Raw genomic sequence first — 20234 nt, forward strand, 5'->3', positions numbered from 1 at the left:
GTTAAATTACAGAAAACACAAATATCGGAAGGCAAAGATCGAAAATCGAAAGATCTTAAGTCGAAAGATTAAAAAAAGGGTGCATGGTATAAACGGTACATACCATTGATGTATAATACACATAGATGGTCCCTGACGTGTGATTTTGGTCGGAGATGTTGTCTTCACTAACTGAGGGGTGCGGGGGGTTTAACTATTGGGAAATTGGGAAAAAAAATGTTTTTTTTCCCTACAACGCAGCGGTACCTACCTACCTACTAAGAGAAACTGTGCTTGCGCCATGTATTTTACATGCGCCAAAAGGAAGACCAGTATAAAGCGTGAGGGTGGATCTATGTATTATGCATGGGTCTACGTGACGAGCCAGAATGTTAAATTACCAAAACACAAATATCGAAAATCGAAAGATCTCAAGTCGAAAGATAAAAAAAGGGTGCATGGTAAACGGTACATACCATTGATGTATAATACACATAGATGGGCCCTGACGTGTGATTTTGGTCGGAGATGTTGTCTTCACTAACTAAGGGGTGCGGAGGGTTTAACTACCGGAGAAGTTGGGTTTTTTCCCTACGACGCAGCGGTACCTACCTACCTACTAACAGAAACTGTGCATGCGCCATGTATTTTGCATGCGCCAAAAGGGAGACCAGTATAAAGCGTGAGGGTGGATCTATGTATTATGCATGGGTCTACGTGACGAGCCAGAATGTTAAATTACCAAAACACAAATATCGAAAATCGAAAGATCTCAAGTCGAAAGATAAAAAAAGGGTGCATGGTAAACGGTACAAACCATTGATGTATAATACACATAGATGGGCCCTGACGTGTGATTTTGGTCGGAGATCTTGTCTTCACTAACTGAGGGGTGCGGGGGGAAGTTGGGAAAAAAATGTTTTTTTTCCCTACGACGCAGCGGTACCTACCTACCTACTAACAGAAACTGTGCACGCGCCATGTATTTTACATGCGCCAAAAGGGAGACCAGTATAAAGCGTGAGGGCGGATCTATGTGCTATGCATGGGTCTACGTGACGAGCCAGAATGTTAAATTACCAAAAACACAAATATCGAAAATCGAAAGATCTCAAGTCGAAAGATCAAAAAAAAGGGTGCATGGTATAAACGTTACATACCATTGATGTATAATACACATAGATGGGCCCTGACGTGTGATTTTGGTCGGAGATCTTGTCTTCACTAACTGAGGGGTGCGGGGGGAAGTTGGGAAAAAAAATGTTTTTTTCCCTACGACGCAACGGTACCTACCTACCTACTAACAGAAACTGTGCATGCGCCATGTATTTTGCATGCGCCAAAAGGGAGACCAGTATAAAGCGTGAGGGTGGATCTATGTATTATGCATGGGTCTACGTGACGAGCCAGAATGTTAAATTACCAAAACACAAATATCGAAAATCGAAAGATCTCAAGTCGAAAGATAAAAAAAGGGTGCATGGTAAACGGTACATACCATTGATGTATAATACACATAGATGGGCCCTGACGTGTGATTTTGGTCGGAGATGTTGTCTTCACTAACTAAGGGGTGCGGAGGGTTTAACTACCGGGGAAGTTGGGTTTTTTCCCTACGACGCAGCGGTACCTACCTACCTACTAAGAGAAACTGTGCTTGCGCCATGTATTTTACATGCGCCAAAAGGAAGACCAGTATAAAGCGTGAGGGTGGATCTATGTATTATGCATGGGTCTACGTGACGAGCCAGAATGTTAAATTACCAAAACACAAATATCGAAAATCGAAAGATCTCAAGTCGAAAGATAAAAAAAGGGTGCATGGTAAACGGTACATACCATTGATGTATAATACACATAGATGGGCCCTGACGTGTGATTTTGGTCGGAGATGTTGTCTTCACTAACTAAGGGGTGCGGAGGGTTTAACTACCGGGGAAGTTGGGTTTTTTCCCTACGACGCAGCGGTACCTACCTACCTACTAACAGAAACTGTGCATGCGCCATGTATTTTGCATGCGCCAAAAGGGAGACCAGTATAAAGCGTGAGGGTGGATCTATGTATTATGCATGCGCCAAAAGGGAGACCAGTATAAAACGTGAGGGTGGATCTATGTATTATGCATGGGTCTACGTGACGAGCCAGAATGTTAAATTACCAAAACACAAATATCGAAAATCGAAAGATCTCAAGTCGAAAGATAAAAAAGGGTGCATGGTAAACGGTACATACCATTGATGTATAATACACATAGATGGGCCCTGACGTGTGATTTTGGTCGGAGATGTTGTCTTCACTAACTGAGGGGTGCGGGGGGTTTAACTATTGGGAAATTGGGAAAAAAAATGTTTTTTTTCCCTACAACGCAGCGGTACCTACCTACCTACTAAGAGAAACTGTGCTTGCGCCATGTATTTTACATGCGCCAAAAGGAAGACCAGTATAAAACGTGAGGGTGGATCTATGTATTATGCATGGGTCTACGTGACGAGCCAGAATGTTAAATTACCAAAACACAAATATCGAAAATCGAAAGATCTCAAGTCGAAAGATAAAAAAGGGTGCATGGTAAACGGTACATACCATTGATGTATAATACACATAGATGGGCCCTGACGTGTGATTTTGGTCGGAGATGTTGTCTTCACTAACTAAGGGGTGCGGAGGGTTTAACTACCGGGGAAGTTGGGTTTTTTCCCTACGACGCAGCGGTACCTACCTACCTACTAACAGAAACTGTGCATGCGCCATGTATTTTGCATGCGCCAAAAGGGAGACCAGTATAAAGCGTGAGGGTGGATCTATGTATTATGCATGGGTCTACGTGACGAGCCAGAATGTTAAATTACCAAAACACAAATATCGAAAATCGAAAGATCTCAAGTCGAAAGATAAAAAAAGGGTGCATGGTAAACGGTACATACCATTGATGTATAATACACATAGATGGGCCCTGACGTGTGATTTTGGTCGGAGATGTTGTCTTCACTAACTAAGGGGTGCGGAGGGTTTAACTACCGGGGAAGTTGGGTTTTTTCCCTACGACGCAGCGGTACCTACCTACCTACTAACAGAAACTGTGCATGCGCCATGTATTTTGCATGCGCCAAAAGGGAGACCAGTATAAAGCGTGAGGGTGGATCTATGTATTATGCATGCGCCAAAAGGGAGACCAGTATAAAACGTGAGGGTGGATCTATGTATTATGCATGGGTCTACGTGACGAGCCAGAATGTTAAATTACCAAAACACAAATATCGAAAATCGAAAGATCTCAAGTCGAAAGATCAAAAAAAAGGGTGCATGGTAAACGGTACATACCATTGATGTATAATACACATAGATGGGCCCTGACGTGTGATTTTGGTCGGAGATGTTGTCTTCACTAACTGAGGGGTGCGGGGGGAAGTTGGGAAAAAATGTTTTTTTCCCTACGACGGAGCGGTACCTACCTACCTACTAAGAGAAACTGTGCATGCGCCATGTATTTGCATGCGCCAAAAGGGAGACCAGTATAAAGCGTGAGGGCGGATCTATGTATTATGCATGGGTCTACGTGACGAGCCAGAATGTTAAATTACCAAAAACACAAATATCGAAAATCGAAAGATCTCAAGTCGAAAGATAAAAAAAGGGTGCATGGTAAACGGTACATACCATTGATGTATAATACACATAGATGGGCCCTGACGTGTGATTTTGGTCGGAGATGTTGTCTTCACTAACTAAGGGGTGCGGGGGGTTTAACTAGTGGGGAAGTTGGGAAAAAATATGTTTTTTTTTTCATACGACGCAGCGTTACCTACCTACCTACTAAGAGAAACTGTACATGCGCCATGTATTTTACATGCGCCAAAAGAAAGACCAGTATAAAGCGTGAGGGTGGATCTATGTATTATGCATGGGTCTACGTGACGAGCCAGAATGTTAAATTACCAAAAACACAAATATCGGAAGGCAAAGATCGAAAATTGAAAAATCTCAAGTTGAAAGATCAAAAAAAAGGGTGCATGGTAAACGGTACATACCATTGATGTATAATACACATAGATGGGCCCTGACGTGTGATTTTGGTCGGAGATGTTGTCTTCACTAACTGAGGGGTGCGGGGGGTTTAACTACCGGGGAAGTTGGGTTTTTTTACCTACGACGCAGCGGTACCTACCTACCTACTAACAGAAACTGTGCATGCGCCATGTATTTTGCATGCGCCAAAAGGGAGACAAGTATAACACGTGAGGGTGGATCTAGTATATTATACATCAATGCTTAAAACCCTCATTTTCTTTAATATTTTAGTGTATGCGTTGTCGGTAAACACCAAGAATATCGTCCCATAGGATTTACATACATCTACAAATACAAATCGTTGAGTATGTAATTCACTATCATTTGGATCCACAGAGTTGTCTTGGTAAATTACAAAAGAATGCGTTTATATTCCTTTGTGGATGCAAGTGAAACGGAAGCTGACACGTCAATTCTTGGTCAAAGTTGGGAAAAAAAATGTTTTTTTTCCCTACGATGCAGCGGTACCTACTTACCTACTAAGAGAAACTGTGCATGCGCCATATATTTTGCATGCGCCAAAAGGGAGACCAGTTTAAGACGTGAGGGCGGATCTAGTGTATTATACATCAATGGTACATACTCACTTAATTTGCGCGGGCAGGATACAACTGGAACAAAAGGAACAGGCTTTTCCTCCCGTATTAATGTGCGCGCGCAGAATACGGGAGGAAAAGCCTGTTCCTCTTGTTCCTGTTGTACCCTGCTCGCTCAAATTAAGTGGGTATGTACCGTTTACCATGCACCCTTTTTTTTGATCTTTCGACTTAAGATCTTTTGATTTTCGATCTTTGCCTTCCGATATTTGCGTTTTTTGTAATTTAACATTCTGGCTCGTCACGTAGACCCATGTATAATACATAGATCCGCCCTCACGCTTTATACTGGTCTTCCTTTTGGCGCATGCAAAATACATGGCGCATGCACACTTTCTCTCAGTAGGTAGTTAGCTTCTAAGTAGGAAAGGTCGATTGCGGAGATCTTGTCGTCACTAACTGAGGGGTGCAGGGGGTTTAACTAGCGGGGAAGTCACAAAAACGCCGACCGCTGCGTCGTAGGGAAAAAAACCTTTTTTTTCCCAACTTTCCCGCTAGTTAAACCCCCCGCACCCCTCTGTTAGTGACGACAAGATCTCCGACCAAAATCACGCACCAGGGCCCATCTATGTGTATTATATATCTATGGCGGTATCGATAAAATTCGAAATTTAAAAACTCCGTCGAGAAATAAATAAATTACTACTAAATTGCAGGGCTGTGGAGTCGGATCAAAGTTTACCACTTGCAACTCCGACTCCAACTTGAATGGCTACGACCACACTACCGATATTTGCGAATTTTTCCATAATCAGTTGCTAAATAGCAACCACAGGTTGCAATATGGAAAATTCGAGAATATCGGGTGTAGATATCGGTAGTGTGGACGTAGCCAATGATTCCAGGAACATCGACTTTTGTTGCCAACTTATGAAATTGTGAATAATAAAAATGGTTCGGTGATTACTAGTCAAATGTGAACCAGTCACAGGACAACCGGTCGCTCTTGATCGGTCACACGTGATCACCCGTCACACTAAAACTGGTCACGAGAAAACTGGTCACACCCTAAAACTGGTCACATCCTAAAATCAGTCAATCAGTTTTATCGTGACCGATTTAAGGGTGTGACCAGTTTTCTCGTGCCCACTTTTAGGGTGTGGCCAGTTTTCTCGTGACCAGTTTTAGTGTGACGGGTGATCACGTGTGACCGATCTAGAGTGACCGGTTGTCCTGTGACTGGTTCACATATGACTAGTAGTCCGTTTTCCAATAAAAATAATACCCATTTTCAAATTATAAAAAATCAATGGAATTAAAAACATCATTAAAAATTGACATGTAACCCAATTTATTGAATTGTTGGTAATGAAATAGGTATAAATAAAAAATAAATACATTAATAGTGTATGTTTATGAATTTCATACATAAATAAATCAATACGAAAAAAGAGGCTTGTAATGAGAATAAATAGTGAAGTAAAAATATATGAGAGATAACGATAGCCTATATTGCAAATTTTATAAGATATGTGTAGTGTGAAAAAGTTATAGTTAGAGGCGTTTAAGACCGTTTTCAGTATTTAAAATATAATGAAAATGGCGCGCTCGATCTCCTGTTGCACGAAAGTTCGTCGCACAGGAAAATTGACGAACAGAAAACAAAAGATAACATACTGATCAAAAAATAAAAATACTGGAGATAGCGGACAAATATTAAAAATACTGACCATCTATGCATATTATAATACTGACCATAAATTAATTAATATCTAAGAAACAAATACACAAATAAACAAATAATAAATCAAAGATCTTTGTTTTATTCGTGTTACAGTGGGGTCGTATTGCTAGTGAAAATATATTTTCACTAGCGTTTTAGTGAAATCATAACTGAATACATTCCCACTAGCACCTACATATATGTATATGAAGCTTAAATATGGTGCGATTTCGTTGTAACATGTGCATATGTATGTACATATGTACATAAATATATGGTGTCCGAATAATAACTTACCGGAGAAATAATAAAATTAGAAGAGGCTTGTAAATACTGACCTTCTATACATATTAAAAGACTTACACAAAATTATTTACGAGTTAACAAGTACATATATAAATCAGTCAGTTTATTGAACAAAAAGATGTAGTGATAAATTTAAAATATTCTCAATATTGTCGAGATTCTAATAAACGATTTCCCGAGAAACGAGAATCTCGAATTTTCATAATAAAATATTTTTGAGAAATGAGAATCAAAATTTCTCGAGAATTCTCGATCAAAACCTATACCTATGGTTGACGATATCACTAGAGGATATTTACGAATAATTAACGATCTGTTCAACATCTGGATCAGATTTCACAATTTTACCCTTAAAACCATCGTGCAATTTGACGATTGCCCGTCAAGTTAATGACCGTTTGGGGTGGCCATTATTTGTAATTAGCATGCTTTTGCTTTTACCTTATTGAAAACTATTTACATATGTATGTACAAAATGAAAAATTCCTATAATATTGCAAAAAAAAATCATGTTTTATAAGACAAGTAAAATCATTTTTACGCAAAATGTGCGCATTTGAGCGTTAAGAAGTTGAACTTGAAATACATACATTTAAAAATTGTTTCATTTTATTCGACATAATTACTAAACTTCGTGAAATCGGCAGTAATGATGTAATTAACATATGCGTATATGCGCTCGACCACTAGATTTAAACCGCAATATAATAGTAGGATCATTTTTATTTTATTAAACATCGTCATACTTATATATACATTATACTCGTAACATTCATATATGTATCATACATATGTATATGATTAGGTAAATATATTTGTTTCTAAATAAATTAATAGTATCGTATTAAAATAAGTGAATAATTTTTTCAGTAGATTGACTAAAATCTTTAGTGTTTCGCAATTGTTGGCATTTTTGCAAGAAGGGCTGCAGAGTGCAGTTTGACTAATGAGGATTTGAGCGCCATATATTCCGTATTTGCGAATTTTGTGGCAACGATTGTCGTAAGCAAGTTTGCTATGTGCGAAATTGTCCATTTATCGATGAATAGATGTCAGCTGTTGATAAATTCGGATTGAAATAATAAAAAAACGATGGTTTGTAGCCTCGAAATTAAAAGAAAATCTCGGTCTTTCATTGAACGCGTATATCAAGGGACTCGAATGGTTTGTGTCGGTAAAGCAGTTTGAGAAGTTTACAAACAATTATATAGATGTCTATGACATGAAAAAATATTTCATGTATGTATGTACGTACTAATTAATATTATACAATAAATCCGTGCATAATACATACATACAAGCGTTCAATAGTATTTATAAGAAAATAAATACATAGAGCATTCCGCATTTTAGGCAGACAAAAAATTTAAGCAATTTTGAAAAAGTTAGTCGGTGATTTTATCGATTGGTTTTATGTGGATTGATTAATTTCTGTTTTTTTTAGTCTATAATATATTAAACGTTATCATTATCATTATCAATAAGGCTAGTTTATGAATACAACCCACATAACTACAGAAAATTTATAATTTACGTGTGTAATAAACAACTGAAGCATACGCATAGGAACAACCATAAAGAAAGTTCTTATACAGAACGCCAACGCCATTTAAATCCTCTAATTCAATTTCCTACCCTCAGGTAACAACACTCTTAACGAGTTCCAATTTCTCTTAGATTAAGGATTAAAGACTGAGAGGTCGAGAAATGGAGGGGGAGGAGGAAAAACAGAAAGAAAACTTGGAAAATGAACATCGCTCGTTAAATGAATCTTCTCAAACTATTCCAACCGAATATTTATGAACAATTTACAACATTTGGAATGGTTGCAGTTAGGGATTGCAATACGGAAAGTACCGATACCGTTATTATCGGTATTTAAAAAAGAAATGCCGATAGTATCGTTTTTTTTCTAATTCGTACATTTTCTTTGTCAAAAACGATATCTCCATGGGTAAAAGTACGAAAACGACCAAAGAGTATATATTTTGTATACGTGATATTGAGCGAGTTATTATTTTATAAATTGTTTTCGATCTTACAATTTGTCTCAAGTTCGCAAAGCTTTTCAATTTTAATTTAAATAAAAAAATGTTTACTATAAAGTGCTGATTTTTTTTAATTACGTATGTATGTACATCCATTGAAAATGTGATAAAATATATTATTTGGTACATTTTTCAGTACGATATAAACATATACAATGATGACACGACAGGGACTATTTTTCTTATTAGTGAATGGAAAAAAAAAATGTCTTTCAACAACAACTAGTTCCCTAGCTGATGTTTAACTCTTCATTTACATCTCCAGTGAGCGATGATTGAGTATCTGATAAGCTTAAGTCGGAATGGAATAAAAAATGTGAAACGTATACCTGGGACGTACCTACTTTACAGTTTTGTACCCGAATATCCTGTATTTGAATGTTTGGGTTTGGCGTATTTTTCAATAAACATTTTGAAACATGCAAGCAGTGCTCGAGATATTGGAAGTATGTTTTTTTTAATTAAAAACTAGCTGAACCCGGCATGCAATTCTCGTTCCCTATCCCGTTTTTTCTGTTCCCGTTTTTTGGCGATTTTTTTCCCCGTTCCCGTTCCTGTTCCTATTTGTCGGAAGAACGCAGACGGCAAACACATTTGACGTTATTCAATTTTTTATTTATTTTACACTAACAACGCAGGTGGCGACGCGAAAACATATGAAATTATTACGTTGCAATGCCACTCATTCCCGTTTCTCCCGTTTACGTTCCCATTTTTGGGCGATTTTTTTTACAGAAACCATCGCGGACATACACACAATAACTCCTGGAAGTTTCACAGCAATCGGTTGAATGGTATAGGAACGCATACGTGACAGACAAACACACAAACAGACAAATATTGATTTATATATGTATGTATGTATGTATATACTAGCTGAATACGGCGATGCTACAATATCGTATGCAATTCTCGTTCCTGTTCCCGTTCCAAGTGATAGTTGGAGTTCAACTAACGTCTCTTCAAAGCCGTGTCGTCATAAACCAACTGGTAACGTGGTTACCAACGAACACATTTCCTTGACTACACAATGGCGCTTCAAAATTTCGCGTTGTTAAAATCGTAATTACGAATATTATTATTATTAAGAGATTTTTTCCGTTTTTTTTCACAGTAAGCTTACATCGTAATCGGTTGAGTGGCTTAGGAGCCTATACGAGACAGACCTACATCTAAGGCAAACAAACAGACATTCAATTATATACATATATACTAGTTTTACCCAGCTTCACTCAGTATTTGTAATATAAACCGTTTAAACATGGCCAATCTTAGTAAGCATATTATTAAATTTATTTGAATAGTTTTATTTAATTAAATTTATTTGAATATTCATTTGTTCTACCTCACGGCACCGAAAATGAAAAGGTCGAAAAAGCAAATATCGGAAGGCAAAGATCGAAAATCGAAAGATCTTAAGTTGAAAGGTCAAAAAAAAGGGTGCATGGTAAACGGTACTATTTATGTATATATAATATATATCAGTGGTATGCGGTGAAATTATCTCTCTTTTTACTTACCTCTTATTAAGTTCACATGGTTTTCGTGTTATTGTCATACAGCCTTGTTTAATGTGCGCGCGCAGCTACGGGAGGAAAAGCCTGTTCCTATTGTTCCTGTTGTATCCTGCTCGCGCAAATTACGTGAGGATGTACGACGGGGGGAGAGAGAGTTTTACCGCACGTCACTGATATATTATATGTATATGGGTTTGGTGCAAACGATCGAAAAGCGCCAGACAGATTGAACCACGTCTGCACCGATCGTTTGCACCGCATCGATTATATAAGCCAGCAGTTCGCCTTAATGGTAGCGTATATATTTAGCACCACTGAGGTCGAAGGTTCGAGTCCTCGTCAAACTGCTGGTTATATTTGTGTGTTTTTGACTCCAAATCTATCGTTTCTCTATCAGAGTTTGCCAATTTTATCTGATCATTGCTGAAACGGTTCCTGAAAATTGGTATTAAATATATTCCTGTTGTCACAAAAATCTGCCTGTGTATAATTTGTAATAATTATGCACAGTAATCTGAAATTTATAGATATCTCTATAATTTCGTATTTATTATATGTATAAAAATTGTACACAAAAAAAATGTACACTAAAAATAATCCATAGATGTCTCTATGATTATTATTTCTGATTAATTGTTATATGCTATATAATCTGATTGTATATGTATTACTGTATTTCTGATTGTTTATGTATTCTGTATTTCGTTAAAAAACGTACACCCGTCTCATTGGAGCGATCTGTAATGACGAGTGTATATTGATTTGTAACAATAAAATAAAAAAAATATACTAACCGTTTTTCATATGTATGCATGGTAAACGAACATTTTCGACTTTTTCACTATCGACTTTTTTGCGGTCCCCCGTACTTACAAAGTCTCTTTCGAAATTATATATCAGATACGTATAAAGCGGTCTCCGTGACGAGACAGAATGTTAAATTACAGAAAACGCAAATATCGGAAGGCAAAGATCGAAAATCGAAAGATCTTAAGTCGAAAGATCAAAAAAAAAATGGTGCATGGTAAACGGTACATACTCACTTAATTTGCGCGAGAAGGATACAACAGGAACAAGAGGAACAGGCTTTTCCTCCCGTATTAATGTGCGCGCGCAGAATCTTTCGACTTAAGATCTTTCGATTTTTGATCTTTGCCTTCCGATATTTGTGTTTTCTGTAATTTAATATTCTGTCTCGTCACGTAGACCCGTATATAGATAGATTCATAGATCAATTAATTAAAAAAAAATACCAAAAGTGATACCGGTATCGTTATTTTTTATTTCGGTAATACCGGTATTGGAAATTCTGGTAATTTTGCAATCCCTAGTTGCAATACTGAATTGGTTCAATACTCGGATTTTGGACTTGGTCCACGTTGCGTAGCCGTGCTACGACGCATGGTCGTTTACACACGAGGAAGTGCATCAGGCGCATTCTGCACGTGAACACAGACTGCAGCTAGGTTGTTATCGGAGTCCATGGTGTTCTATGAGAGTCTACCGGGGAAAAGGTATCCTCTTAATGAGACAGTGGTAGCGGGGCCTCCCTCGTAGCCGGTCGCGTAGCCCCGCTACGAACGTTCTACGGGAAGCCGGCCGGCTACGCGGCATTGCAAGTCGGCACGTCACTGATACGTCACGGACGCTGCACGGGTACATACAAAAATAAAGTAAAAATTTTTAACAATATTGCGAAATTATACTGAATTTTGAAACGCATTTGCAAAGTTTCAAACGCTTTTGATCGCGCCGCCAAAATTAAAAAACGCACAACAGTACACACTTTTCCGGAAAATTTCGACAAAAGTTTTGGCATTTTTAACATATTCACTAGTCGCAATTGTAAAAAAGCTTAACGATTATACTTTCTAGTACCACTTTTATTTAAAAAAAATTAACATATGTACCATACGTATGTATGTATGTATGTAGCTTAATTATTAATTAACCTTTTGTTTTAAATTTAAATATCTAATTTTGATTTTAAATAGTTGCTTTACTCCATATATTTCTTTTCGTAATATTAAAGTTTTTATTTCAGAATGCCGTCTATTGCGTAATTACGCGATTGGAAAATTGAAACTTTTTGCGTTTAAGTTGAAAGTGTGTAAAAATAAAGTAAAATTGTATAAAAATCGTTAACCACGTAGATTCAAGTATTCGTGTGCTGAAAATGATTTTGTCGTAGAGGTGAGTATGAAATAAAATATTGTGAATTTTAATGTAAGGTGAAAATTTTATTTTCAATATTGTTGATGGACCGAAGTAATTTCAACACAAATACTAATGTATTGCTAAATATTTATGACATTTTTTGATGTAACTACATACAATCTATGTAAATGATCTGCAGATAAATTATTATTTCGAAACATTTAATATAAATTAAATTGTGAGTAGAAAAAATACAGAGAAATCTAGAATTATGATAATTCTACATATTAAAAATGAATTATATATCGAAATTTATTAATACTTGTACTTACAAATCAAATTTTAACTATATTTTGCCGATATGGAATTTATTTAAAATTATTACTTGGCATTGATTTGTATTCTTATATTTGACTACAAAACAAAATATTTCAAGCCTTAGTAATTAGCTTTCGGAGTTTAAGCTTTAATTGATTAATTATAGACAAAATATAATGAATTAGATTGTAAATTTCAGAACTGGGCAATACAATGTTGTGGATATGTAGCAAAATGGGTATATTGAAGATATCTGAGAACACATTTCGTGTTAGTGTTGAATCAGATAATTCGGAAGAGTACTAGGTTGGTCTTCACTCACTTAGGCGATAAATCAACACTTTTTGTAAAAGCCTTTCTTATAGGAATCGTAAGAAAGGTCTTATCGCGTGTCTCGTAGAATTTATTCTCATCAGATAGACACCGCAATATGGCGCGATAAGGAATTTAAATTTTTTCCACCGCTGAATGGAAAATCCGAATATTTTATATATTCAAAAAATAAAGCGAAATTAAGTCTGTACCTATAGCTGTATTCAGAGTTGATTTGATCAAATACATTATTAGAATATTGAACAGTCGAGGGTCGTCTAGCTGCGAGGTATTGCTCCGGAGGGATCGAATTATGATCGGCATATCATTCACGGCACTTATTATTTATGCGGAATAAAGTCGCGTATTGAATGTCAAATAATGTCATGCAATTCCATAAATAGAAAGAGCTTATTTCGTCAGCAAAGGTTAATTTTGTACGTACTTTACTATCGTTCAGATGAAGATATTCTTGAGTTTTGATTTTTTTGCGTGGGAAATGTTTTCGCGTACGGTTGAACGGATGTAAGTCAAAGTTGTCAACGGCTTTGGCTTTGTGTGGGCCTTTCATCAATTTTCCATTACAGGAAGGAAATTGCATAAATATAAGTATAAAGTTTTCAAAGCGAAGTTTCAAGTCGGTCGATGTGCTCGTGTACGTACTCGTTAGAAAACTTCTATCATTCATAATATCTTAGATTTTAAGACAATATGGGTGAAAGGTTTCTTAGATTTTTTATTTAAAAATAAACATTATATTTTAAGACTAATAATAATAACTATTGAAATAGGTTTGATTTTTCGGATAATTATTTCGAATTGCGACATGTAAGAAACTATCCTCATTTGTTTATTTACTGTATTTTTTTCTTCAATTCTTTTCAAGTAAGGTTCAATTGTTTTAGTTGATTATTTAATTTAGTCGGTTGAAAGGCGGAACAAAACTGTAAATTATATACATAAGTCAAGATTAAAAGTAAGTCAACAGAAACAGTATTCTATAGTAATTAAATATCTGATAATAGCGGACCTCTTCAAAGTATATTATCGATTCATTGATTTTATATTCATAGTTCACTCACGATAGACTCCTAACTTCATAAATACATATATGTCCACGCTCAATAATTTATCTAAAGATATATGCTTGTATGCACATAAATTTAAATTGTGTTTCAATGTTTATTTTAAATAAAATCAATCTCAAGTCCAACATATGAATTATGCATGTATGCATAAATACATTTGTCTTGCTTTCTAAAAGGCATTGCATATCATGTACATACATACATACTATATGAATTTTTTATATTCAAGATCATTTCAATTTTAAATTGAAACTATTATGAAAATTATTTCATTCCTTGATAATGGAGCTTTTTTACGATAAGATTCGATGAAAAACATTATTCAATTGTTTAAATATATTTTTTGGTCTTAGAAACGTGCTGTTATATAATACATTATGTAGTGTTTTACCCGGCTTCGCTCGGTCAAAACAGTATTTGTAATGTAAACCCATGAAACATTGCCAATCTTAAAGTAAACATTTTATTAAATATATTTGAATAGTTTGATTTTATTTAAATTTATTTGTTTTTCTACGAACCAACAAAGTCTCTTTCAAAATTATATATTTGATTATACTTGGGCTAGTCATATATGTAGATATCGTATGGAATTTATTATTAATACAAATAACAGCTAGAGTAAAATTTTTGAAAATTTTATGCTTTTATTTAAAACGTGTTTTGAGTGTTTGCGTGTTTTGAGAACGAAAACATAAAGCCGTCTTCGAAAAAATGGTCGATCGAAATTTATGCCTTATTACCGTTGATAACAATTGAAAAATATTTACACTAAAAAAGCAAAATGGGTGGAAACACTCGGAGGGGAGGGGAAAGGAAATGGAAAATATGGTCGTGTGGGGAAAATTCCCTAAGCGGTTTTGGAACAGGGCGCTCGCTTTTCCGGCCGAATTTTCCGTGCGACAAATTTGTGGCAAACAATTTTCTCGAATTCATGTGTATGAGAGAGAGAGAAACAAGAGCAAACGACGCGACGAAATTTGCGTGCGTCGTACCTCTAGAAATTATACGACGCGGTGTTATTTTTGAAAATATGCTGATTAATTCGGAAATTGCGAACCACATGTTGCGCACCGCTGCCGTCTTCTCCAGATCCCTGGGAAGAGGATGGGCATGCTAAAGGTTAAATTGATAAAGTTTTCGAGTTGGCCAACAGCTCGTGTCAGCGAAGCGACTATCTACTGCGCAGAGCGAAATGTCAAGAGTCTTCCGGCTCGTTCAGTTGAAAAGAGATCCTCGAAATGGGACGAAAGTCTTCGCGATCCCAAGATGGCCAGCTCGCTGACGACGATAGGGCACGTCTGTGATGTGTGGCAGCTAGCGAATTAATTCGCATTACGTGGCAAACTGGTAATTAGCAGTGCAATCTCGAGGCGAATACTTCGAGTGCCTGAGAAAAATGTCACGCAGATTGATAAAATGAATTTTAAGAAAATTTTGATGGATCGGTTATTTAATAATACGGTGAATATTGTAAGCAACAATAGACGGTGTCAAAAAATAGTTACTCGCTTAGTAAAAAATATTTGGTAATATTTAAATTATTCGTAATGTAGTTATGTCGATTATTACCAAAAATAAACACTAACTATTGTGTTTGCATATATGTACATACGTATCTAATATATGAATTCGAAAGAGACTTTGTATGTAAGGTTTAAATGTTTGTGTGGGAGCATCGAAAACAAATTAAAGTTTCTATTACGACAATATCAATATCGTTGAATATTATTTTTTTTCGACTCAAATAAATTTAATAAAAAAAATAAATGAATGTTTACTATTATTATAATATTATTATAGAATATTAGATTTTTTCCCTGTTTTAAGCTGTTTATATTACAAATACCGAGCGAAGCCGGGTAAAATAATTTTAAAAAGCCAATATCATTAGTAGTTTTAAAATCTAAAATAAACCACTCTTAATTGTAGTTGCAAAAAAAAATTAATAATTTTGAAAAACATGTAAAAAATCTTAAGTGTTATTTTAAGCTAAGCTTTTCATACAGCCTAATATTTTATTTAATCCTATGACACTATTAAATTATTTACGAATGAAAATTTTTCATTTCAATGATATAAAACACATTTTAATATAGATATGTATATCAATACTCTATATGTTATATTAAAATATTCCTTCTTCACTTTTTGTGTAATGACGCAATATCATCACTGTTTGAGACGTATTAAAATTTTGCAACGCAAAATATATTATACGTATCTGGGGGGGGGGGAGGAGGGGGGTCGTCTTTTATCAATTTGATTCACCTGAAAAACGAATTCAATTTCCTCTCAATCATACCGTGGCCCGTCTCTCGAGGATTTTCGCTTCAGATTAACGAGTGATTCAGATAGCGGAGGATGAAAGTTTACGTTTTTTGCGTTTCGAGCAATTAATTAGCCGCCAATTTTCATATTTAATTTGGCGGCTTTGCTACGAATGAAAACGGTCGCATAAAGAGCATCAATTTACTTACATATAAGACGGTGGTTTTGACAGTACGCTATTATATAATATATTAAAATTTAGCGGAGGTGAAGGAAGTCATTCAGAAAGATTGAGATGTAAGATTAGCTTCCGTTCGCGATAACGATATTTTTCACATGTAAATACGTACATAGTTTGCGAATAATCAAGGTCGAAATGGACCGTTAACCCAATTCTGACGTGAACTTTGTTCATTTTTGTATGTAGGGTTCCGTACATTAACTGTGAATTGGGGTAGTTTTAGGTTTTGTTACGAATGCGGTGCTTATGATGTGCACATTACTTTACCGCGATAACGCTAAATTATTTTAGCGAGCAAGTAGGTCGTTTAATATCATCGTTATTTTATGTAGGAAGAACGTCTTAGCACCATTCCTACCAAGTAAAAGTTTCTTTTAAACGTACAAAGACCAAATGGCCACTATTAACCTTGTTTCTATGTAAAAATCTCTATTTAGTATAATATAAACTTGGGCAAAGATCGTTGAATAAAATTGCTCCTGTCATACATACATACACTCACACACACACACACACACACACACACACACACACACACACACACACACACACACACACACACACACACACACACACACACACACACACACACACACACACACACTTAGCATATCATACGTATTCATGAAAGTATGTAAATGAAATCCAGTTGAAAATACAGAGTAACTATGTACATACATTGATGGCTTCGAAAAGTTTCGGAATATTGATGGAGTTTTCGCAGAAGGGCTTATTAGGCTAAACGTGCCTGTTTATTATTTTGTAAGCTCGAATGATTCTCGAGTATCATTAACATACAAATCGTTCACAATACGAGAGCAGACGTAATTCTGATTAATTATTGCGAGTTTGAAATATAATTTATATTCATTATTCGACGTCTAATTAAGACGCGATTTTACCAAAATTTTAGACGTTAATTTTAACCTTTTTGTATTTTTTGCCTCGTGCTGAAATTGAGAATTACCTTTCTGAGTTAGATGATGAAGTAGGTATGTATGTAGACTGGTGAGAAAATCGAAAAAAGAAATTCGGAAAAACAAGGTTGAAGTTGAAGTTGAAGTTGACTCAAAATCGAATCCAGGATGTACGTATGTATGTATGTATGTATTTGAGATGAGTTATTATTTATTTAATTATATTACAACAATTCAAATATGTATTAAAACTATAGATTAATAATTACATCGACCAGCAAAAAATCACGTTTTTTAATGATCTGGCGTAGACTTACTAATCTTCACTAAATTTGACGCACTAAATTAGCATATGATAATGATTTTTTTGGTTCGCTTATGAGATATGATTTTTGTTGGTTCGCTTATCAGATATGCGCGTTTAAAAATAATGCGTAGTTGTTTCAGTGTTTTGGTTTTTACGGTTTTTTTACTTAATCAAGAGAAAAAAACATCTCAATATTGATTCGAATACTCAATTTGGCAGTGCAATACTAAATTTTGAGTAGCAGACCGCAAAACCCAAAAAATTGTAAAAAGTTCTCATTTTTACATACTTCCTTTTTAAGCGCTCACATCTTATAAACTAGATCGAATGCATTAAATTCATTATCATATTCGAATTCAGTGGGTTTTCCAAATTTATTTGATTGAATAATCTCCGCTTTGTTAATTTTTTTGTTGCTCAATGTTATATTTCTCATAATATAATTGATATTCTATTGATAAGTAAATTTTCGAAACACAAATAGTGGAAAATTCAATTTTAAGGACCAAATTATTTTTTTTTATAAAATAACGTTTATATCGAATTATAACTAAATAGATGAAAAATTTCAATAGAAATTTCATAACGGAGGAGGTGCTTGAAAAAATTATTGATTTTTCAGTTTATACCAACAATTATATAATATATAATTCATCTATGTACATATGTGCATGAATTATTTACTATACACACATATGTACATACATACATATATATCTACATATGTATATAATTTGTTTTTACATTAAAATAACGGATTTGCTGTACATCATTATTTTCATAGAGCATAACACAATATAAAATAGCGATAGTCGATTGACATATGTACATATCTATGTACATATGTAATGTAAGAATGTCATTATGATAAAAAAGCAAAGTCGTCACGTATGGGTACTCATTAAATGACACGTAATAATACGAAATCATACATATGTATATCGCATAGTCGATAAATTGAATTTCTATTGCATTTTATCATGGAAATATGTAGGACTTTTGGTATTAAACATTAAATGTGAAAATTTTGCTATTTATTAGTAAATAATTGCTCTACTGAGAGTTTATAATGGCAACTGTTTTTTTTCAGCGTGCATTAAAGCTTCCATTTGAATCTTCGAATTATTCTTTCTATTTTTAGCTATTCGTTATTCGAATAATTTATTAAATACTCGTATATATTTTGTAATCAACTTTATAAATGAGTAATCTCTTGCAAAACAAGTATATGTACATACATATGTACGTATGTATTTGATTACATATTTAATAAATATGTAAATTTTTAAATATTTTTTATACCTATAATATAGAAATATCACCGATGCTTAATAACATTTGTACACAATATAATTTTTCTTTAACAATAGATGAAGTTTTGTGATTATGCGAAAGTTATATTTTCTATTCCAATTATTTTGATTGATTTCATCTCAGAATCGATCACTGATACGTTTTCATAAGATAGAAAAAATGTGTTTGTTCTAGTATTTATTTTTTTGATTTTTAAATGCTTTTCATTATTACGAAATTATGTTTACAATTGATCTTATATCTATTTTAATAGCTACTGATCTATTGATCATTTTCTATTTTAATTTTAATTTAATTTTGTTAGTAATCATAGTATTATATTATTCTAATGTTGATGTACAGCATAATAGGAAAAATAGCTCATAAACTTATTTACAATTCTTATAAATGCTCATAATACATCTAATACATAATATTAATTAAAGACTCTCTAAAGGCGATGATCTAAAGCACATGATGTTTAGGCAACCTATGTACATATGTATGTTTATACCCGAAGAGTATAGAGATTTTGTTGTAATCACTGAGACACTTCACAAGTATGTTAGTATGGTTATTAGTGATTTTGTCATAGAATCTACTGGTTAGTTTGTTAGTAATGTCTGTAACAAGCGTTCTAGTATGTGTCTTGTGTATTTTGGAGATACTTAAAAAGCCGTTTATCTTATGAAACTAAAACTAAATATCAGGTAATTTTTTAGGTTGACCAGAAGTGGTATCCCCCCCTCCCTTATACATACGTCTACTTTATATTTATGTTTTTGGATTCAGCTATCTCCTAAATCGCTCAATGGATTGTAAGGAAACTTTTTTCATGTATGATATATATAAACTTGATTTTTTGAATATTTTATTTGTTGCTTTGCAAATTTTCGAATATATCCGGATGTTGCATTGAGAGTCCTGGTCATACATATTGAATATGTTTGAATCAAAGATAGTCATGCATTGCTTTCATATTAAAATGTATATTATGTAGTATGTTTATACATATATGTACATATGTACATATGTATGTACGTATACGGCGGAAATAAATATGGACCAGTAGTGCATAAACCGGAATGACGATATTCATATTGAATTCAAACCAGCGACCCACATTCGCTTGATATTTATTTTTTCGCATTA

The 20234-nt window shown here is 34.6% G+C and overlaps 1 protein-coding gene across 1 annotated transcript in view; it reads left to right on the forward strand.

Annotated features, from left to right (window-relative positions):
• The first annotated feature begins 11710 nt into the window (after positions 1-11710).
• LOC143923237 (uncharacterized) overlaps positions 11711-20234 on the forward strand; it is an 87078-nt gene continuing 78554 nt past the window's right edge. Inside the window, exon 1 of the mRNA XM_077446817.1 lies at positions 11711-11851. The gene's annotated coding sequence lies outside the window, so the exon portion shown is untranslated. The remainder of the gene's footprint in view (positions 11852-20234) is intronic.

Source organism: Arctopsyche grandis, chromosome 3 (assembly GCF_051622035.1).
Source record: "Arctopsyche grandis isolate Sample6627 chromosome 3, ASM5162203v2, whole genome shotgun sequence".
NCBI classification, from domain to species: domain Eukaryota; kingdom Metazoa; phylum Arthropoda; class Insecta; order Trichoptera; family Hydropsychidae; genus Arctopsyche; species Arctopsyche grandis.